Source organism: Ambystoma mexicanum, chromosome 1q (assembly GCF_040938575.1).
Source record: "Ambystoma mexicanum isolate Mex_15411 chromosome 1q, UKY_AmexF1_1, whole genome shotgun sequence".
Lineage (NCBI taxonomy): Eukaryota > Metazoa > Chordata > Amphibia > Caudata > Ambystomatidae > Ambystoma > Ambystoma mexicanum.
The window spans coordinates 180,517,733-180,540,835 of record NC_090922.1 but is presented as its reverse complement, the minus strand read 5'-3'; the positions used below and the strand labels follow the sequence as shown (position 1 = coordinate 180,540,835).

The following is a 23,103-nucleotide window of genomic DNA, read 5'->3' as shown; positions in this document are numbered from 1 at the left end:
AGACACCAACATTAGGTACCCGGAGATTCCGGAATGCGGGCAGCAGAGGCAGCAGCTTAAACCAGCAGCTCCTGGCCCTCTCCTTTATATGGATTATTGAAGATATGAACTCCAAAAAGAAAATTGAAATAGCTGACAACCCTATCCCGAAGAAAACCAAATCAGCTGCAGACATGGCAGAAATCCCTAGTCCACAGGATATTTACTCTCTACTGATGAAAGTGGCACAAGACTTGGGTAAGGTTGCTCAGGATGTGACTGATGTTAAAGCATCAATGGAGGATTTGTCTATGAAGGTGGCCCAGGTGGACAGCCGTGTCTCAGTTTTGGAAAGCAGCAGTGCCTCTATGTCATCGGAGATTTCGGGAAGCTTCAGAGCCTATAAGAACTTGAAAGATGACTTCTATAAAGGGAGAGCTAAGACATTGGAACTGGATTTGAGGATTAGGTGCAGGAACATAAGGATCATTGGACTGGAGGAAGAAGAAAATGAGGACTTGGCCTTAAAAGTGCAGGAGGTTTTGAAGAGTTCAATCAAATATGGACAGATAACACTTATGGACATTGATAATGCATTTAGGATTGGCAAGAAAATGGGCCTTCAGGGTAAAGCCAGGCAAGTCCTAGTTTCCTTCGTGTGCACCAGGATCAAGGAAGAAGTTTTGAAAGTAGCAAGACAGCTTGAAAATATTTACTATAAGAAAAAGCGGATTTTTATTTACCCAGACTACCCAAAGGAGGTTGTGGAGATTAGAAAATCCTTTAAAGAGCCCAAGGACCTGGCAAGGTCTTTGGGGGTGAAAGCCTTTCTCAACAGGGCTAACTGGCTAACTTTGGTGTTTCCAGAGGGGGAGAAAATCACTAGAGATCCTAACGAGGCTCTTAAATGGTTAAAGGCTCGGGAGACTGGATTGATGGAAAATTAATTTTTACAGATGTTTTTTTTTTTTACCAAATGTAGGTGTGTTGGTTTGAACGAAATAATTTATATCATTTCAATTTTTACTTTTGGCATTGAAAAACATTGAGAAGAAATGGCGTCGGTTCAATAATTCAGTTAAACGTTTTTTTTTTTTTTTCGATTGATGCATCCCTTGCCGCTCTCAACGTTCTTACCGTCATGTTCAGGCCAGGTTGTGATGTCCGGAAGGGGTTAGAAGAAAGGACCATGCATTGCCGGCTCGGTCATGTGCTCCAGTCAGCTGACCGGTGGCAGGATCATTGGGGAGTGGAGTTGGTCACGTATCATCGATACGGAGCTGGGAGTTGCACTCGGTTACGGCAGGTGAGAGGGTGCCCCGATCTCTGCTCTGTCCCTATTAAGTGCTCGCAACATGTGTAGCTGGCGGGTTGCTTTATCCCCGGCTTCCGTGGGGATCGCTTTCAAACTGCTCCTCCTCCGCAGTTTCATACTTGCTGGCGCCGTCTTCGCATCGCAACTACCCGATGTAAGAGAGGAGGATTGTTAAACACCAGTGGGACGCCCAATGAACTAATCAACTGGCGGCGGGAGACTGCGGGGCTAGTCCCTTTGATCCCGTACGCTTCTATTCGTAAGATACTGCCTGTTTACACTGGGGACATTAAAAGTAATTGCTTTAAAGGAGCATCAGAGTGCCTCATATAACGTTCTGAAGGGGAGCCAGCAGTTGTTTAACTGCCTCTGAGGAACGCTCATATTCCTGAGCACAGCTGATGAACTGGAGTGCCCCCCTTTTTAACAGTAACATTTCTGCATACATGACACGGGATAGCTTTAGTGGTTGTTCACTGCCTGGCTTTCTTTTGTAGTGCCGGGCAGAGTGTGCTGGTGGATGTCAGCCTATCATTTCTTTGCAGGTATTACATGTGTTGTGGTTCAGTCCTCTCCCAAAGGTCAAATATATATGCGCACAGTATGCTTGGAGAACTGAACTTCCCTCATGTTTTGGCAGGATTAAAATGTGCAGTGTTTCATGAGATGATTTTACACTGCTGAGATCTGCAGCTTTCTTCCTTCCTGTTAGTTCACTAACGCATAATTGGGTTGTGAGATGACATATATGTACTCGATATGTTTAAAGACTCATTATTTGCCACTAACCAATAGACGGTTTTACATGTTATAATCACGAAATACTACAGCTGGTACGTGGAAGAAAAAAGGATTATACAATGGTTTTTCAATTCAATGTAACAGTGTGATCCTGCTTCAAGGGTTCACCTTTCTATAGTGTTTTACAGTTGGATTTGATATGCTGTTTTCGGGAATGGCAAGTTATATACAGGCTGGATGCTTGTGCAGGTGGGGTTGTGTGCATTTTGATATCTCTGCAGGATCTCGACATATGGGGTTTGCACGTGTGGAGTGGCGGAGTGGGCGGTGTTGGGCGTCTTGACAGTACTACGAAGGGCTCAGGGACTGCCCTATTAGGGTGTGATGTTATTGGGGACATTGCATTTTCTCCTGGGCAGCGTCCTTGACTCTACTTCCTCCCTAGATGGTCCTCTGTGCTTTACGGGGGGACAGCTTGTCATGGCCTTCACAGAACAAATGGCGGGAGATGCGAGGTTTAGTGGTGCCGGTGGGGGGCTGCTGGGGGGGATGCTATTATGGAATGGGGTGGCTTAATGGGAGTTCAAGTTATTTGGAGAGGTGTCCAGGATGTTGGACTACTTGGTATGTGTATAGGAGTTTTTTCTGGTTTGCTGTTCTTGGTGTTTTGCATCTGTTTTTGGGGGGTTGGGTTGGGGTTCAGGGTCAATATCATAAATCAGGATCTGTTGTCAAGATTGGATAGTGTGGGGGTGGATTTTCTGGTCTGGAGGATGGGGGATCAATTAAGAGTTATTTCATGGAATGTGAACGGACTGAATAATGTGCAGAAGAGACGGAAAGTGATGTCCTATTTGAATGATATGAATGGGGACATTTATTTACTTCAGGAGACTCACCTTCTTAAGGAAGATTTGGATGGTTTGAGGAAGGGCTGGGTAGGGAGAGTATACGGTTCTTCTTTTGATTCAAGGTCCAGGGGTGTGGTGATTTTAATAAGGAAAAATGCCCCGATTAAGGTACTAAGAGTAATAGGTGACAAGGGTGGTAGGATGATTGCCATTCTGACGAACATTCAGGGCAAGGTGGTTTCATTCTGCAACATTTATGCGCCAACCGTGGATGATGGTTCTTTCTTCAGGGAGGTTGCACAAACAGTTCAGGATCTAGGGACTAGTAACGTAATCCTGGGCGGGGATTTCAATACGGTTGTTGACAATACCTTGGACAGGAGCAATAACAGATTCTGCAGGAGAACTGATGTACAAACTAAGGCACTATTGGATTTAATGGTGGAGCATGATCTGAAGGACAGCTGGAGGATGAACAATCCGTTGGTAAGGGAATACAGTTTCTACTCAGGAGCGCATGCGACTTATTCAAGGATTGACATGGTTTTGATGTCAGGAGGTATGCTACAGAGTTATAAGTCGAGTAGTATTGGTAATATTGTGTTGACGGATCACGCACATGTGGTTCTTGATTTGAGATGGGATTTTTCAATGGACAGACAATTTACGTGGAGACTGAATCCTATGTTGTTGGATAATGCTGATGAGATGGACAAACTTTCAACAGAAATAGATTATTTTGTGGAGGAAAATTGCAATGGTGAGGTGGAGCTGGGCACAGTTTGGGAGGCCTTCAAATGCACTGTACGGGGTATGTTTATTAATTTGGCGAGAGGCTTGAAAAAGAAATGGGACAATTCGCAGATGGAATTAGAGAATAAAATAAATGATTTATCACGGAAATTGATGGTGGATCCTTCACAGTTGTTTATACTTCCGGAGTTGAATCGTTTGAAAAGGGAATTGACTGTGTTGATTTCTGATAGAGTAGAGAAAAGGTATTTTCAACAAAAGTGCACTTATTTTGAACGGGGGGAGAGGTGTGATCGTTGGCTAGCTTACAGAATGAGGTTGAGAGAGTCGGAGCGCTCAATCACATCGATTACGGACTCTGGTGGAATGACTACTTTTGATCCGTTGAGAATAAATGAGGTGTTCATGAAGTTTTATGAGAATTTGTATAGAAATAAGACATACACTGATGCAACCAATGTAGATTTTTTGGGGGCAATACCAGTCCCAGAAATTTCTGTAGAGGAGTCAACTTTGTTGGAAGAACCGGTAACTGTGGATGAGGTCAGGAATGCAATTTCTAAGTTAAATGTAGGCAGGTCTCCGGGCCCTGATGGACTGCCGGTGGAGTTTTATAGATGGTTGCCTAATTCTGCATTGGAACTGTTAAAGGATATGTATGTGACTTCTAAGGCTCGGGGACTGCTTCCAGATACGACTAGACATGCAACGATTTCGGTATTTCTAAAGAAGGGCAAAGACGAAACTTTGGCGTCCAGTTACAGACCTATAAGTTTAATTAATGTGGACAACAAAATCCTAGCCAAGGTTCTGGCATTAAGGCTGGAAAATCTTCTACCGAAATTGATAGATCAGAATCAGTCGGGTTTTATTAAGGGTAGGACGACGTCCAGCAATATGAGGACTTTACTGTGTACCATCGCTAGAGCGTCAGAACTTTCAGAAGACTCGGCGGTTCTCTCATTGGATGCCGAAAAAGCATTCGATAGGGTCAATTGGCAATTTATGTTTAGTGTTCTGGAAAAAATGGGTTTTGGTCATCATTTTTGTTCTTGGGTCAGACTATTATATACCAAGCCCACGGCGGATGTCAAAACTAATGGTTGGAGGTCCCAATTTTTTGATTTGGAACGTGGAACGAGACAAGGATGTCCGTTGTCTCCTCTTTTGTTTGTACTCAGTGTTGAACCTTTGGCCATTAAGCTGAGGACGGAGGAGGGCCTGCAGGGTATTGATGGTGGGGGGTTGAAACAAAAAGCTTGGCTATATGCTGATGACTTGCTATTGGTCCTTAGGAATCTTGCTGAATCATTGCCTGTGCTTATGGATATTCTGGGGGTCTTTCATCGGTGCTCTGGGTACAAGATTAATTGGGCGAAATCGGAAGTTCTACCCCTTGTCCCACTATGTGACAAACAGTTGGTTACTGGGTTGGGCTTCAAGTGGTGTGCTGAGAGGTTAATGTACCTGGGTGTTTGGATTTTGCCAACAATTGCAGATTTTGTGAGAGTGAATATGAATGTGGTCTGTGCTGCTTTCAAATCAGATCTAGATAGATGGTCCTTGCTTCATCTTTCCCTTTGGGGGAAGGTGAATGCTTTAAAGATGGTGTCAACTCCCAGAGTGAACTATGTTTTAAGTATGGTTCCATTGGAAATTGAGAAAAGGTATTGGCGGGAACTGGATAGACTTATGCAGGGTTTCTTGTGGGATCATAAACCTCCGCGCCTGAGGATAAGTAAACTACAATTGCCCTTGTCGAAAGGCGGGCTAGGGGTGCCGGACTTCAGGGCATATCATCTGGCCTTCATGGCCCGTACCTTATTTGCATGTATTAAATCGGATGGTACGGATTGGTTTGGTGCGGAATCTAGCCAGGTGAGTCCGTTGTCACCCCGGGCTTTATTAACGAGTCAGCCATGCAGACGGAGGTTGGAGAATCCGTTGACTAAGAGTCTACGGACTTCGTGGTTGACTTTGAATGAGTGTTTGGGTTTCGATGCATTGAGAGACCCGAATGCTTCACTTTGGCTGAATCCAAGTGTTACATATGAAGGGAAAGTTATATTCTGGCATGAATGGTTCCTTGCTGGGGTTCAGTGGATTGGGGACCTTTTTAATGGTATGACATGGATGACTGCCAGAGAAGTCAAGTTGAAGTTTGATATCCCTACCTTTTGTATGGCGGACTATCGGAAGATCCGGAGAGCAGTAGGAGATGTAGATATGGAGAAAGGAGTCAATTTGGATTTGCTTGGTTGGATACCTGGGGTGAGTGGTTGTGGCTTGGTCAGCTATGTGTATAAACAAATTATGTCCAACTACAAGATAAATGATGCTGTGAGACAAGATTGGAACCAAAGGATTGGTGAGGACATTGCGGAAGAGCATTGGTCTCGAATCTGTGAGAATGTGAAACTGTGTTCTTTGAGTCTGGTTGAAAGATCGCGGCAGATTAAGATTCTACATAGAACTTATTGGACACCAGAGCGTTTGATGGAAAGAGGAATGAGTGATAACTCTGATTGTTGGGCGTGTGTTCAGGAGAGGGGCACCTTTGAACATATGTTGTGGGAATGTCCAAGAGTGAGGGGTATGTGGTTCGAATTTGATCAGATTTGTGAGAGAGTTCTCGAAGAGAGAATCCACTTAGATTTTAAGACCATTGTGCTGGGCAGCACTGATGTGCTGGAAGATTTGAGCACCTCCCAGAGAAAGTGGATCTTTCGGGGAGCAATGGTGGGAAAGAAATTGATATTGAGAAACTGGAAAACATCTACTCCTGTTACAATTGAAATGTGGATTGCAGAGATGCATATTTTGGCTGATATCGAAAGAGTGCTATACCTGAGGGAGAAAAAGAGTGCATTGTTCAATAAGATATGGAATAAATTTCTCTTATTGTATTAGGCCTGATTTTAGATCTGATTTGACTCTGGGGGGTTTGTATATAGTGGAATATGTAGATTAGTGAATGTAGGTTTTTGTTGTAATCATCTAATATGTTTTTGTTCATCTTATTGTAATTTTGAAAATTAAAATAAAAATTTCAAAAAAAAAAAAAAAAACAACATTAGGTACCCGCTCATGCTGAAGCCAGTGATATTTTGGACAAAGGTTGGGGCACCGTTCATATGGTTGAGGGCATTCTTCATGCAAACAATGGGATTCTCAACAGATTAGGCCATGAGCGGGTTAACCACAGGCTATAGAAATTAGATCCATTTACTCGTGAAGGACTACAATCATTAACACCCAATACATTTGCAATGGTTTGCTCCCCCAGCGGGAACGCTCAATGAACCGGTTTCTAGAAACCACAGAAAAACTTGCAGTAGGGTACAGACTAAATAAATTGAATTATCCTGTGCCGTTACTGGACCTATCCATGAGGCTATTGTATACAAAATGCATCTTACCCATTCCCACACTCAAATTCAGAGTAACTGTCACTGAGTGCACCAATGCACTGATATTTACATTATGCAAACTATAGGTAGGACTAAGGGGAATGAAGAATGACTTGCAGTCTAATAAAAGCCAAAGAAGCACCTGCTGTGGAAATTGTGGGGACACGTTTTCTAGGAATTTAATATTGTAGGGCGCATTCAGTGAACGCAAAGAGTGGCTTTACACAAAGCAGAATCACTAAGCAGGTTTCTAAATAAGAAACCATGGGGTATATGACCAAGGATGTGGGGCCCTGGGTACAGATGTATATATGGTTTGCTTAGGCCACACTCCTAGCAAGATGAAATCACACAAAGTGTGCTTCACTGGTAGGCATTTCACCATTAACGAAGAGTGGTGCACTCAGTGGTCGGTATTGAAAAGTGGCTGTTGCACTGTGGGTAATTTACCATGAGATCTTATTTTATTTGAGTTCTTAGAACGTGCTTCACGGTCACGGGCCTCCGGGCGCACATGCAGTACAAGAACAGGACAAACCACAAAGTTAAAATGAACAAAAGTACTGCCAGGAAAGCAGGCATCAGTGAAGCCATGAGGCACTGTCGTCAAAGGCCACTGGGTGGGCTAGGAAGACCATCGTGAGAATATGCATCATTTGCCTGAACCCACTCCTGCAAATAGATTGCCCCAAGAAGGGGGTCAGAAGTCACCATCTTAGCCAAGGCTCTTACCGCCATAGGTCCGACGTCAGCTGTGTTGCAGCAAAGGTAGAATCAGACGCAGTCTATACATTTTTTCCCCCATTAAGGAAAGAATATTCATGAACGAGAACCGCTGTAGCATAGTTTAACGTGTGCGTTTATGCTCTCAACCCACGACTGGCTTTACTGATGCAGGCATAATACTAATACTAAAGTCCCAAGTGCTGGCATTCCCCAGTAGGCTTATATTGCCATCAAAGCGTAAATCAGCCCTGGCACTCATTACAGAGCCTGCAAATGACCACCACACGCCTGAAAGGACCACTTTATCTAAAAGGTGCATATTGAAGCAGGAACGTCATTTTGGAGGGGCAGGGGGTAGGACTGAGAGGGGGTGGGGGGGAGTCCTACTAGACGTCTCCCTTACCACTGAAAATAAGTGTTAGAACCTTTTTTTTTAAAACAATTGAAGCCTCTGGACTGTGGCCAGTGCCATGTGGCACTTTGGTTATGGAGTGGCTGGATTTATTGTTCAGGCCTCTTAAAAAAATAAAAAAGTGGGTTCCACAAGTGTAACACTTTGAGCAGTGACCCTAAATAAAGAATAGGAATAACAAATAATGTGTCTTTCTGGAATTTTATACAATTTCTAGACATTAATTTCAGGCACAATTCAGGGGGCGAGTCACTGATTTAGTCTGTTCTTACACATCCAATTCACAATACAGACAATAACTCCCAAAAATCATTTAGAGTAGAATAAGCATTCTTTTTGGACTATGTATTTTGCTTTCGGCAAGTTGCAGTTCATAGCATTTTTTCTGCCATTGTCTGTTAGGATCACCACAAGACATGCCATATCGGTGTCCTCGGTTAACTTGGCAAAATGCTTGCGTACAGTGTACAAATGTTTGACCATAGCATAAACTGGCCCTTGATTTCATTGTGCCACAATGAATGCTTTGTTGTAATGTGCATCTTTCCTAACCCCTTGGCATGCAGTTCAGGATGTTTGTTTGCATGTATGAAGTAACGAGTGCCCAGAGTACTAGATGCCGTGCGAGTGCACTACTCGATACAGTTATAAACCCTCCCGAAAGGTATGTATTTTGCCAACCTCTGAAGTCTGAAAAGTAGATCCACGCAGGCTGGACATGCGGTCAACTTTGCACCAGACCTGCAGATGAACTGGCCTGCTGTTAAATCTGTTACCAGTTGAATATTATACACTACAGAAATGTGCTCTCGAACTTTGAGAACAGACATGCAATTGCTCATTTTACTCTAGCTGGTAAGATAGCTCAGTGGGTTGAGCGCTCTCTGATGCAATGTGTGTGATCTGCGAGTTGTACGCTCGAATCCCGGCAAGGCCAACGCAGCCTTTCATCCTTCTGAGGTTGATAAATGAGTACCAACACAGGTTGGGTATATTGTATGTTTATTTGTTCTATATAATGCGCTATATAACATTTGGCCATGGACGTCTGCTTGCATTCACAGTAAGGGAATAGTTTCTTACCTGTAACTCCATTTCTCCAGCATTGGTATCTTTCATGGATTCACATGCTTAGAATATTCCCCGTCGTCAGACTGGGACCCCTCGGTACACATATATAGCCTTTTCCAATAGGAAAACTTCCGACACTTTTGTGTCCTATCTACGTCCTTTTAGGACCCGCCTACGAATGCTCCGTAGGCCGTCCCCGTATAAGAGGCCCGCCCCCGCGGCTCCCCTTCAGATTTCGGCCCCTCCAAAGTAGGAAGGGTTAAACTTATCAATCAAATACATTACATTCCGGGGAGGTTGGCGGGCGCATGTGAATCCATGAAAGATACCAATGCTGGAGAAATGGAGTTACAGGTAAGAAACTATTCCCTTCTCCAGCATTGGATCTTTCATGGATTCACATGCTTAGAATAGATTGTATAGCAGTAACACTTGAGATGGCGGTGAGAATGTAATGTAATATACCCTCAACATACTACACAATGCATATGTACAGTAGGAATAAGTTACCTCATATAACCTTACCCACATAAAATAAACTGTCATTAAAAAGGTAGACAACACATTCTCCACAGCGTGGAGCTTACCTTACTGAAACAGATGGCGCAGGACAGCTCTTCCCATCTGCACCTCGTCCGCATGCTGCCTGGCAAGGCAGTAGTGGCGGGTAAACGTGTGGGGCACTGACCATGCCGCAGCTTGGCATATGTCCGTTAACGGAATTCCTGCCCATAAAGCTGTTGAGGAGGACATCGATCTTGTAGAATGGGCTATAGGATGTCCTTGCAGTGGCCTTCCAGCCTTAGAGTGACAAAACGCAATCGTCGATGAGACCCATCAAGCCAATCCTTGTTTAGAGATTGCTTTTCCTCTCGTCGACGGACCATATGCGACGAACAGTTGTCTAGTAGACCTGAATTCCTGTGTACAATGTAGGTAAAATTTCAGAGCCCTCTTAACGTCCAGGGTATGAAGAGCTTTTTCTGCTGCCGATGATGGTGTGGCGAAGAAAGTAGGGAGAACAATGGACAAGTGTTTGTGATACACTGTCGGAACTTTTGGGACGAACATAGGATTAGTTGCCAGGACTACTTTGTCCTTAAAGAATCTTAGGTATGGCGGGTCTACGACCAGCGCTTGCAGTTCCGAGATTCTTCTAGCTGATGTGATAGCAATCAAGAATGCCAACTTCCACGAAATGAATTTTATGTCGGACGTGGCCATAGGCTCAAAAGGCGGTTTCATTAAGCCTGCCAACACTGTGTTGAGACTCCAAGTCGGGGGGAAACGTTTTTCCGGGGGGAAACGTTTTTCCGGGGGAAAAGCTCGAAATAAACCCCTCATGAAGTGTTTTACAAGTCTGTCGCTAAATAGAGGAGACGACTGCCTTTTCCTTGTGAACCTCGAGATGGCCGCCAGGTGCACCTTTATCGATGTGAAGGATAATCCCCTCTCCGCCAAGAGGAGCAGGTAAGGTAGAACTTGTTCCGGCGTCACTGACAACGGTTGTAGGGCCTGTTGTCCCCTACACCATTCACAGAACCTCCGCCACTTATAGGAGTAGGATTTGTTTGTAGAAGGGGCTCTAGCCGCCTGCAGAACTTTTTGACAATCCTCCGAAACGTCTAAAGCACCGAACTCCGAAAAGTCAGGAGTCAGGCTGTAAGGTTGAGACTGTCCGGGTTGTGATGCCACACCATGCCTTTGTCCCGGGATAGTAGGTTCGGGACTTTCGGAAACCCTATGGGATGTTCCAGCGACAGGTGAAGCAGGTCGGAGAACCACGGTTGCCTTGGCCAGTATGGTGTCACTAGAATTACCCGGCAATTGTATCTGCGTATGCACTGTATTGTCCTCTGTATGAGGGGGAACGGGGGAAAAGCATAGAGAAACATGTCCGTCCATGGGAAGGAGAATGCCTCCCCCCTAGAGCCCTCTTGAGGCCATCTGCTTGCGAATTGCTCGCATTTCTTGTTGTCTTTGGTCGCGAAGGCGTCCAGAGGGGGGTGACCCCATTTCTCGAACACTTTCATCAGGTGAATTGTGTCCATTTCCCACTCGTGTATCTGGGCCATGCTTCTGCTGAGGGAGTCTGCTTGGGAGTTCCTCACTCCTGGAAGGTGATGAGCCACGATGGAAATTTCGTGCTTTAATGCCCAATGCCATGTTTTCTGGGCTTCTATGGAAAGAGTTCTTGATCGCGTCCCTCCTTGTTTCCTCAGATAAAACATGGCCGTTGTATTGTCGGTCAGTATTCGTACTCGCGAGCCCTTGATGTGTGGTAGGAATGCCTTCAAGGCCCATCGTACTGCTCTGAGCTCTAACACGTTTATGTGTAGGAGTGACTCCGTTGGAGACCAGCGACCTTGCGTTTGGAGAGCACCCATGTGAGCTCCCCATCCGGTTAGGGACCCATCCGTGACTATGGTTCGCTGAAACTCCGGCTCCTGTAGGGGTACGCCGTTGTTCAGATTGTGGAAACTCTGCCACCACTGAAGGGTCCGAAGCAGCTTGTCGTCGTCGATGGTTATCTTGTCTGACCACGATCCTTGAGCCTGCGTCCATCGGTCCGCGGGGAATTCCTGGACTGGCCTCATGAATAGGCGACAGTTTTCCACCAGATGGATGCAGGATGCCATGGCCCCTAGGACCGAAACGTATTTTCTCACTGAGATCTTGGTGTTTCGCCGTAGTCGGCATGCTTGTTGATTGAGTCTTGAGGTTCTGTCGAGAGAAGGTTTCACTAGCCCTAACTGGGTCTCGAACTGTGCCCCCAGGAATACCAGCGATCTCGATGGCTGCAGAGAGGATTTTTCGAAGTTTATGGCGAATCCCAGCTGTTGTAGAAGCTGCATGGTGGCTTGTAAACTTGTGTTGGTCGACGCTGGGGAGGATCCCCTTACCAGCCAGTCGTCGAGGTATGGGTATACATGGTGGCCTTGCTTCCTTAGCCAGGCCGCTACTGGAGCCAGGCATTTCGTGAACGTTCTGGGGGAGGTCTTGAGCCCAAAAGGAAGAACCGTGAATTGGTAGTGAGTCCGCCCTATTACAAATCTTAGGAATTTCCTGTGTTTCCGACACATTGGAATATGGAAATACGCGTCCTGTAGATCCAGGGACGCTAGAAAATCCCCCTCTTGAACAGCGCGGATCACTTCCTGCAGAGTGAGCATCTTGAATTTTAGGCTCTTTAAAGACTTGTTGAGATCGCGTAAGTCTAAAATGGGACGCCATTTGCCGTTCGGCTTTTTTACGACGAAATATCTTGAGTAGACTCTTTGACCTCTCTGTGATGTTGGAACTAATTCTATCACGCCCTTTGCTAACATGAGTGTTACCTCTTGTTGCAGTATCTTCAGATGGGAAAGAGCGGTGAACGCAGGTGGAATTTGCGGAGGGCTGTGTTTGAATTGTAGAGAGTGTCCATTTCTTATAGTATCCAGCACCCATTGATCCGTCGTTATTCGCTGACACTCTTCCCCCCAGAACGGTGTGTTGTATGTCACTGCTGATCTTTATTTTGCTTGTCTCTCGACGACAACGGATATGATGTTCTTTTCCTGGACGTCTGGAAGTTACGGCGTCGGTTTGCCGTTTGGGAAGCACGTCTGTATCCCTGGGAGGGGTAAGCCGATCTGCCAAAGGATCGGTCTCCAGACGCAGAGAATCTGGAATTACCTGAAGCCCCTCTTAAGGGACGAAAAGACTTGTAGCTTCGGCCACTCTGGAGGGCACCCAATGAACGTGCCGTGTCCGAGTCCTCTTTCATTCCCTTTAGGGCTTCGTCCACCTTCTCACCGAAAAGAAGGTCTCCCTCAAAGGGCAGATCTAAAACTTTGTATTGTACCTCTGGCCTGAAGTAGGTACACTTAAGCCATGACTGTCGTCGTAATACGACCCCATTATTGACTTGCTTGAAGCCTGACTCAGCGAGGTCCACCGCAATGTTTATTGCGTGATTTGAGGCTTCCTCACCCTCTCGGACAAGTAACATCGCTGCCTTCCTATGCTCTTCTGGAAGATGATCAAGCAACGGAGCTAGCCTGTACCACATCTCCCTGTCGTATCTGGCTACAATCGCCAGAGAGTTTGCGGCCTTTACTGTGGTTGCTCCCACGGATAGCACTTTTTTGCCAAAGGCATCCTGGCGTCTCGCTTTGTTGTCAGGCGGAGTCGTGCACTTGTGCTGGGCCTTCGCCTTCCTCGCCGCTGCCGCTGACACCACCGAGTCTGGCGTTGGTTGGGAGGATAAACACTTGGGGGTAGACTCTGGAGCCTTACACTTTTTCTCGAGGCGTCCTTTTACTGCCGGCTCTGAAAAAGGGTGACGCATTGTCTGCAACCCCTCCTTCCACATGTGGTCTAGTATAGGTATTGAGAACACAGACCTTCTTCTCTTACCCATGTGGTCGAACAAAAAACAGTCCTTTTTCTGTTCTTCCTGGGACAAACCAAATTCTTTGCACGCCTTCTCCATCATAGAATGGAATGATGCAATGTCGTCCGGAGGGGACGGGTGAGCTGGGCTTCTAGGGGTTTCCAACTCCACCTCCGACTCCCAGGTTGGATCCCTGGAGGGGGAAGATGAGATATCCGACATGGCTCCCCTGTCAGACTCAGAATCTGGCAGCTCCCCTTCCTCTTGTGCCAGTGCTGAGATTGGCGTGCGTAGGTGCGTCGGTGGACGGGACGGGCCCGGCTCGTCGACGGGTGACTGTGGCAGGTTTGCCTGAGGTAGTCTCTGGTCCAACGACTGTAGCAAGGACTGAAGCGTGGACAGAATTTCCAACGACAAAACAGATTGAGGATTGAGAAGAGGGGCAGATATCGGTATACCGGATCCCCTCGTCGACGACTTGTCAGCTACTCGTAGCCCTAGGTCTGCTGGGCCAGCTATTCTCTCGTTCTCATCCTCCGAGGACAGCGACACAGCCTGTTCTTGCAGTAAAGTATCCGGGGGGATCGGATCAAAAACTTCAGGCCTCCAGGCCTCCTGTAGAACCCCCGTCGACGAGGCCATCGTCGCCGCCGTTGTCGGTGGACGCCACCTGCGTTAGTGGCAGGGTGGAGGCCGATGACTGGACCGCCGTCGACGACGGTGACTTAGCAGGTGGTTTAGGCGGTCCCGCCTTTTCCACACTTGGCCTGCTTTTACTCGACTCTCGACTCGTGGTCGATCTATGATGATCGCCCGAGGAGGATTTCGTTTCCTTTTCATGCTTTTTCGATGAAGATGATTTCTTTGACGAGGAGTCTCTAGCCGAGTGACTCCCAGATGACTCTTTTTCCGTCGGTCGAGATTTCTTCGCCGGTGGTTCCGACGAGGTAGCGCGGCGTGATGTTTTCGCCGATTGTGTGGAGCCTACCTCCGAAGGGGGGTATGCCCCCGCTCCATCATTCAGCCATGCCACCAGCCGTCGACTCCGGTCTTTGAGGGTTTTTTGAGAAAACCCTTTGCATATGTCGCAGTTATCAGCCGAATGATGAGGGTGGAGGCAATATATACAATCCATATGTCCGTCCCCCTCGTAAACTTTTTTCAAGCCGCACGTCGCGCATGGACGGAACAGCGCTTTTCCTGACATGGAGGACATTTTTCTAACTCCAACTTCAGGTATACAACCTTGTACAAGATAGTAGGACAACGCAAGGAGATCCCACTACTTTGGAGACGGTTGAAATCTGAAGGGGAGCCGCGGGGGCGGGCCTCTTATACTGGGATGGCCTACGGAGCATGAGGCGGGTCCTAAAAGGACGTAGATAGGACACAAAAGTGTCGGAAGTTTTCCTATAGGAAAAGGCTATATATGTGTACCGAGGGGTCCCAGTCTGACGACGGGGAATATTCTAAGCATGTGAATCCATGAAAGATTCAATGCTGGAGAATTAGTAATATGGACCTATACATCCCGATTTTAATGATACATATGGTGATCCAATCTTTTATGAAAAGTAAATCACATTACAGTGATATCATAACCATATTTTTTCGTAGTGTAGTTAGGGACGTGATGCCACTTTGTTTTGTCTAGGGGTGAAAGGCCGTATCCATCGCTTCCTGTGACTTCGGGATGGGTTGAAATGACAACTTCCTGTGATGTCAGATGTCAAGGGCCGTGTGATGTCACTGACACTACCCTTAGCATTTTGGTGAAATTACGTCCCTGTACTGAATTGAATAATACTACACAACCCAGCTCAGTAAAGATTAAAGCTTTTACACTATTCCAGGCAACATTTTAGGAGTAAAAATAATGAGGAGCCCAATAGGGGTGTTTCGCACGGCTGCTCCTAGGCAGATGGTAAAGCTTAGTGTTCCTCACTCCTACCCAGCAAACTCCATAGCCACAGACGGGTCACCCCACTAAAAGCAAGGAGCTCAGCAGTCAGATCCATAGAGTTTGTTCATCAATAGAATCAGGTTCGGGATAGACTCATCATAGGCCTCCTTGCGCAAGTATTGGGAATTCAATTAAAAAGAGTAAATCAATTAACTTAACAGCTTGTACCTGGTGTGGGTTGCAGTCGCAGACTGTACCGATGCAGGCTCACTGTACAAAAAAAAGGTATATATTAAAACAAGCTTTGGCTCAGAAGGCAAGCAGTTATGTCCAGCATGTCTCAATCAACTAGACTTTTTTCATATACAAACAATGTAGGTAATATCAGCATTATTGACAAGGCTACTAAAGGCGAGTTCCAATAACGCCAATTCCATAGCTGCAAAGAAGGGGCACGATTATTTGCTACTAGTATTGGATCAGTGTCTCCATGGGCATCATTGAGTCCGAAATAAAGGGATACATCTATTTTAGCCTTTATAACATTCAGGCACCAGTGCGAAATGGCATTCTACAAAGTGCATGACCAAGGTTCAAACATGAAGGCGGATCTGCATAGTCAGGAGTGCATAGTCTGGCAGCGCCACTCCAAAAGGTGCAGGGGCTACTGCATGTACACGATACAGAATTAAAGTAGGTTCCAAGTCTTGCAAAGTCACGACTCATGGTACGGGCTACAGATGTGAAAACAGGTTCAAAAATGTAAATAAGCGCACAATGCTGTAGGTGAAATGAGGTGGGCAACTTGACGACACAAAGCTGTCCACCCTATTTGAGCTACAGACAGTTAATGCATACAGCCAAAGGCTGTACACGGAATCTGATGGGTTACCTGTGATTCAAGGGAATGTGAGTATATATAGTGGGGAGTCAGTGGAGTTTTAGCAGGCATACATAAAAACGGGAACGTGTTATGAGCCGGAAGTGCTTCAGCCAAGTAGTATAGTAACCAATCGTTAAGATAATGTTTACCCTACTTGCTACCCACAGCAGAAGTGTTCACATACCCAGGCTGGTGGCATGGTTTGAAGTTGAGGGCGAGCTACTTCGCTCCTGCTGCTAGTATAGTAGACCGTGGTTAGCTTGAAAACAGGAGCTACCTCGGGCCAAACATGTAAATGTGACATTAACTGTGTATTTGAGAATGTTAAGAAATAGAGAACATCTAATACAGATGTAAAAACAATGGTCCATCCAAAATGGGCAATTAAAGGAGCTTTTCTGGTAGCTCCTGGCCCCCCTGCTCATCAGTTTTGAAACCTGTGGGACCATTGGCAAACCTAGGTGTCGAGGCCAATACATTGGTTTGTGCAGTAAATGCCTCTAAATTACAAAAAGCGGTTGTAATATGACAAGCATCAGCTATGCCATGTGGCACTGTCTTCAGCGCCCCTTTAGGGAGCTAGGAAGACCATCGTGAGAACAGAAATCAATCTGGGGAGAGGGTCAGGGAGTCATGGGTGCGATAGTGGGCTCGAATAAAAAATGTTTCAAAAAAGGAAGATCACAAGGCCCAGGAGGTGTAACGCTCACCTGGTATCCACAGGGACGTCACTCAGCCTGTTCTGACCTCTTACGACCTCAAACCCTAACCTGGAGGATATTCGACTGGAGACGGCCTGAAACACAGGATTGGTAGAGTTTAACTCCCTATTGTCTCTGTGTGCTTGAACCCCTTCTTCCCCGGGGTCCAACCCTTCCCTTTGATCCACCTTGTTTTCTTGGATAGTGTGCTCTCCATCCTGCTTTCAGCGCAGGGTCGTGTTGATTGATGCAGGCTCGTTGCTGCCTAGTTACTTCACTGGCAAGAGTCCGACAGGTAAGTATAATGAGTCTTTTGAACAGTTCTCCAACTTCGTTCCTTTCCTTCCTTAGATGATGGCCGGCGTGCGTGCTGCTGAGATGAGTAGCGCTGAAGGTGAGTGAGAAAGCAATGCGCAATGCACCCCTTTTGTATTTCCATTGAACGGAGTTTTTTCTGTGTCTTTTAGGTGCCGCAATGTTTTCAGCATGGATGCCGGTTATGAAGAACAAATGCAGTGGGTAAGCGCGGTATGTGGCGCCTCTAGATGTTTCCACGCTAACCTGGAGTGTCTTTTCCCTCTTGCAGATGGATGAGAAGTTCCGGAGACAGAGTTCCCCCAGAGCGGCTGGGATTCAGGTAAGCGTTTGAAGCTCGTACAGTCTTTAAAAATAAGCGAAGATTTGCAGAATGCTTACTGATGCCTTTTTTCTGTTCTTTTCCCTTTTCCTTAGGAAGTGGCGTGCCGGGATGGGAATGACACCGCCGAAGATGCTCGCAGAACAAAAGGAGCGATGAATGATGGGCAGAAACGCCGCAAGGTAAGGCTGTTCCTAACGGTGTTCTTGCAGGAGCTGAGCGCAGAAGAAAGATGCAGGCCTACTGGAGACCGATCCGAACACGGTGAGTGTCGCGCTGCAGGTGTAGAAAACGCAAAGCATGTTTCTCAGCCTGGGTGTGGCTTAAATAGTCTCTGGGTATCCCAGGTGTCTCTGGGCTCAATCACACCCAAAAGACTAGACCGCAAATGCAGTTCTGGGAACCGAAATATGTGGGGCATCCATCTTGTCCCCATCAATGCACTACAAGTCCAATCCCCAATGTTAGCCTATGGGAGTGAGTGAGTCTGGTGCCACAAGTGCCAAGTCTGACTCCAAGTGGGTCTTTGGAGGGATGAAAGGCCCTTGAGGGCCATGTAGGTGCTCGTGGCCTGGCTCCAGCCTGACATCTTGGAGGCCTGGGGACATGAGCGGCAGGAATCATGACGGGAGGGTCTAGAATGGCCTGCACTCACTTGCTATGCTTGTAAAAAAAAAAAAGGTAGTTTTGTCCCAGAATTGCCAGGAGGGCTGAGGAAGGATCGGTGCATGCTGCACCAGCCTAACCTTTCTGTAGACTCATGAAGAGGTTGTCGTTTGTCTACTCCTGCATGGTTTAAATGCATTACATACGAGTGAACAGACTGCACATCAGGGTAGGAAATACGTTCTCTGAATGGGGAATACATGTTCAGACTTCTGACAGACTTCTCAGGAGTGAGAAGCCTGCACATATCGGTGGTAGCAGTTGCAAGACTGGCTAGAGTGCTTCTGCTGCACTAAGTGGTCTTCTGGACAACGTATGTCAGACATTGGTGTGGACTGGAAATGCGTAAGCGATGTGGTTTCCCAGAACCTGTGTTACAGCAGGAATGTGTGCAACAGGCCTACTCCTTGCTTAGTCACACTGAATATTCATTAATGGGGATGATTATAACCTTAAAATGGCATGGCTGTCTCAGCAGTGACTACCTTGAAAACGTACTCTGGGAGGCTATACTGGCAGAGGCAGTTTTTGGTGCATGGGTTTGCAGAGGAATATGGGGGGGGAGAACACTACTTTGAAGGCAGCAGAGTGGGTGCATCACTGGATACCAAAGGAAGGTTCTTACAGCCCATAACTAGCTCCCCCACTGCCCTTCCCATGTAACTCCTGGGTCACCAAATAGAATACTAAGTGGAACACCACCACACTGGTACACACTAATAGAGTGATCTGTTCCCAGACGGACTCGGAACTATAACAGAAAATCCCACAATCTACAAAATGCAGACTGTGAATTCGGAACAGGGAAACTAAAGTGCAATGCTTGGGGATTGCTTTAACTGTACATATGACCTGGTGTACCGTGCCATGTCCAGTGATGTTGGTGACATCACTTGCACTTTGTACACCTCAGTAACGCTTACCTCTGGTGCCCTGCAGGAGGGCCTTGTCCGATCTGTAATGCAGAGTAGCCCCCTTACTGGTGACCTTGGCCTGGACATTTATCCCAGTCACACCACCTCCCCACCCCCCACCGGCCGACTGGGGATTGACCTCTAAGGGACCATGAGGTTGGGAGAGGCATGGGTGATTTTGGGGATGTAGTGTTCTGGGGTATTAGATGAAGATGGAAATGAACACAGGGTAAGTTTACTGGATATTAACAGGATCACCCCCCCTTCGCTGCTCTCCCCAGGACGTGGCTGACTGGAGCTTGTGGGTGCAGCTCACCTTATTTGTAGCGATGATGGTTCCAGGCGTCTGGGGCGATCGATCTGCAGTTACTTCACTGAAGACGTGTGGTCAGACAACTCCAGCGCACAGGATACAGTGGCGAACAGGTAAGTCCATTTCTAACACGATGAACCGGAACAGGAATTCGTTTTCCATGATTGTTGGCTTCCCTTTAACTGACTTTTGTGCCAACCAGGAGCAGAGGAGCTAACGGAGGAGCTGAAGTGGAGTCAGAGAAGGAGAACTCGTTTCAAGGTACAGGTGAGTTCGAGGAGGCGGGTAGGGCGAGGGTATGAGCAGGATGCAGAGTCTCACCCAGTTGCTTGCTTTTCCAGGTTCTCAGACACTGCAGGCGAGGCAGGCTTCGAAGGCAAGAGAAAGAACCAAAAGTCCAAAGTAGAGATGCGACGAACCAAAAGTCCACAGATGAATTGCTGTAACCGGGATGCTGAAGGCTCTGGAAAAGCACTGATGACCAGAACGGCAACCGAAGGGATATTGAAGGATGCTTCAGGCCAAAACAGTAAGTGTTGAGATGCAGTAGGATGTGGACAACAGGAGCGGTAAGAGGAACACTACTCTTGCTAGGAGCAGACAAAACGCCAAGCACAGGGTGCGGTCTAGGGCTCGGTTTTATAGCCCTGAGCCACACCCTGTCAGGGCTAGATGCGCAAGGGCATTTGTTTCTCGCACGTGCTAGGCGTTTCTTTGCTTGTACCGGGATCGCACATGCTCAAAGCTCTGTGGATCCTCTGTGGTAGGCCCTTCCTTACAGTCTGCAGTGGTGTTGCGCCCCCCGCCCTACATGCTCACGCCAGCCATCCATCATATCTGGCCACTGTCTCCCTACCTTATCAGAAGAGGGGTCTCCCCTCCTTCCTGACCTGCCACCCCCGGGCCTGCAATGGGATAGTGAAAGCACTCCCCTCCAAGAACCCACCCCACGCCCACAAGGAGAGCCCTTCCCAGTCCCGGTTTGTGGGGATGGTTATGGTGGAATAGAGCAAGCAACCGAGGGGCATGAATGTTTTCCACCAGTTCCCATGTTCTATCCGGAGGACTGTACCCTTTCCTATCTACCAGATAATATAAACGCTGCCTACTGATTTTAGAGTCAAGAATTTCTTTTACCTCATACTCTTCCCTCTTTTAGACCTCTATTGGAGGAGGATTACTTAAGGAATTCCGTATCCCGGGTAAACTGGTTTGAACACGGATACATGAAAAACTGGATTTTTAGAGTTGGTGAGCGATCAAGTTTTAGTGCCACGGGGTTAATACTGGTGAGCACAGAGTAGGGGCTGATATATTTAGGGTGGAACCGTGTAAAGCCAAACCTTGTCACCAACTGGATACTTGGGGGCTTCTATCAGTGAAGAACGTTTGAGTGTTCTTAGTTTCTTGAAGCGTTTCATGGGCCTTTTGTAATGGTTCCTTAATATTGGTATGCAGTGATGTGACTGCAGGCATTTCCAGTTTTGTGGGTGGATCGAAAGCAGTGGTTTTTGGGTTTCATCCATAGAGAAGTAGAAAGGTGAGAATCCAGAAGCGCTATGGATGCTATTGTAAGCATATTGTGCTACCCAGAGTAGGACGAGCAAACTGTCTTCGGCCTGGGGAAACATACATTGCAGGTACTGGCTCCAGTGTCTGGTTAGTTCTCTGTCCGTTTGCGGGTGGTGACTAGTAGACAGCCGGACGTCAATTTGGGCCTTGTTGCAGCAGTGCCTCCAGAACTTGGATATAAATTAGCTTCCTCTATCGGAGAAGACCAATTACAAACCGTTTAGCCGCACAATGTTCAAGAAAAGGTGTGCAATGCTCCCTGCGTTTGGTAGCCGTCTTAGAGCAATGAAGTGTGCCATCTTCGTTAGCATATCCACCACCATAATGGTGTTGCATCCATTGCATGGGGGAAATTCTGTAATAAAGTCCAGGGAAATAGTATGCCATGGGACAGGTGGTATCAGTAAAGGGTGGAGTAATCCAGAGGGTCTAGTCTTGGGCGTGTTACTACGAGCGCAGACATCGCAGGTCTTGATATATTGAGTTATGTCCTTTTGCCAGGTGGGCCACCAATAGTGCTGTCAGATCTTTCCTAGGGTTTTGGTAATTCCAGGGTGAGCTGCGAGCAATATGTCGTCAAAAGTTGCGTAATATTTCAGTTCGCATTTGGGGTTCTGGAACAGTCATCGCGGTTAGAATGGAAGTCCATTTTCGATGGAACATTGCGGATCTTGAGTCTCCTGTTCTTGCCATTGTTCTGTGGTTTTGGCTTGCAGGATGTCATGATGGAGTTGATCTAGAGGTGCGCTTATCAGCCCCAGTAGCTTGCTTCATGGGATGATGGACACCGGTTCAGGGACTGCGTAGGCATCTCTCCCTTTGAGGCTCCATCCTATGCGTGACAAGGCACCGGCTTTTCCATTCTTGACTCCAGGGCGAAACGTAATAACAAAGTGATATTCGGAGAAGAACTGATCCCATCAGAGTTGGCGGGGTGACTGCATCCACGGTTTCTAAATACGGCAGGTTGCGATGATCAGTATAGCCCATGATAGTATTCTGTGCGCCTAGCAGGGGGTGACGCCATTCCTTATACGCTGCTTTGATGGCCAGGAACTCCTTGTCAGTTAGAGTAATTCATTTCCGCAGGTGAAAACATTTGACCAAAATGCCACAGGATGTAGATGAGTGGTTATTGGATCTCTCTGGGACAGCACCGCCCCCATCGAGACACTGGAGGCATCCGTATCCACCACAAAAGGCAGTTCAGGATTCGGGTGCTTTAAGATGGGGCTGTGGTGAACTGTGTCTTGAGTTGTCTAAAGGCTCTTTCAGCTTCAGGTGACCATTTGAAGAGTTTGCACTTTCGCAGTAGTGAGGTGAGCCATGTCTGAGAACCCAGGTATAAATCGTTGGTAGAAATTTGCAAACACTAGGAAACTCTGCACTGTCTTAATTGAAGTGGGCGTGGGCCCGTTTAGAATCACCTCCACCTTCCCATTATCCATCTGGATACCACGAGGGGTTAATATAAAGCCGAATAGAAACTCCACTGTTGTGACGTGGAAAAAACTTCTCTAATTTCACATACAAATGGTGCTGGCGAAGTTTTTTCAGGACTGCTGTCACGTGTTGTACATGTTCCTCTTCAGTTGCGGTCTCAGGAGGATAGCTCAGCGGCAATGTGCCCATCTTGGAAGCAAGACAACACGGAACAACACAGGTTCGATCCCCAGGTCAGCGCTTAGAAACCTCTAGGTATTAAGCACGTTATAAATAACCTATCATATCAATAAGACCATGGCACAAAGGTCCAGTAGTTCTCATAGCACATCTGTCATGAACTGGAAGGCTGCGGGGCATTGCACAAGCCGAAGGGCATTACCGGGTATTCGAACAACCCACATTTCGTACGGAAGGTCATTTTCCATTCATCCC

At 46.9% G+C, this 23,103-nt stretch overlaps 1 long non-coding RNA gene and 3 other non-coding genes across 4 annotated transcripts in view; all 4 read right to left on the bottom strand.

Moving 5' to 3' along the window:
- The window catches only part of LOC138526320 (uncharacterized), a 174,753-nt gene that overhangs the window by 1,718 nt on the left and 149,932 nt on the right, over nucleotides 1-23,103 (bottom strand). The window lies entirely within an intron of this gene.
- On the bottom strand, nucleotides 7,622-7,710 carry LOC138565401 (small nucleolar RNA SNORD35). Its single transcript, XR_011301285.1, has one exon. It is a non-coding gene; the product is annotated as a small nucleolar RNA SNORD35 (small nucleolar RNA).
- On the bottom strand, nucleotides 15,635-15,704 carry LOC138565424 (small nucleolar RNA SNORD50). The gene has a single exon (XR_011301304.1). It is a non-coding gene; the product is annotated as a small nucleolar RNA SNORD50 (small nucleolar RNA).
- On the bottom strand, nucleotides 16,949-17,035 carry LOC138565406 (small nucleolar RNA SNORD35). Its single transcript, XR_011301289.1, has one exon. It is a non-coding gene; the product is annotated as a small nucleolar RNA SNORD35 (small nucleolar RNA).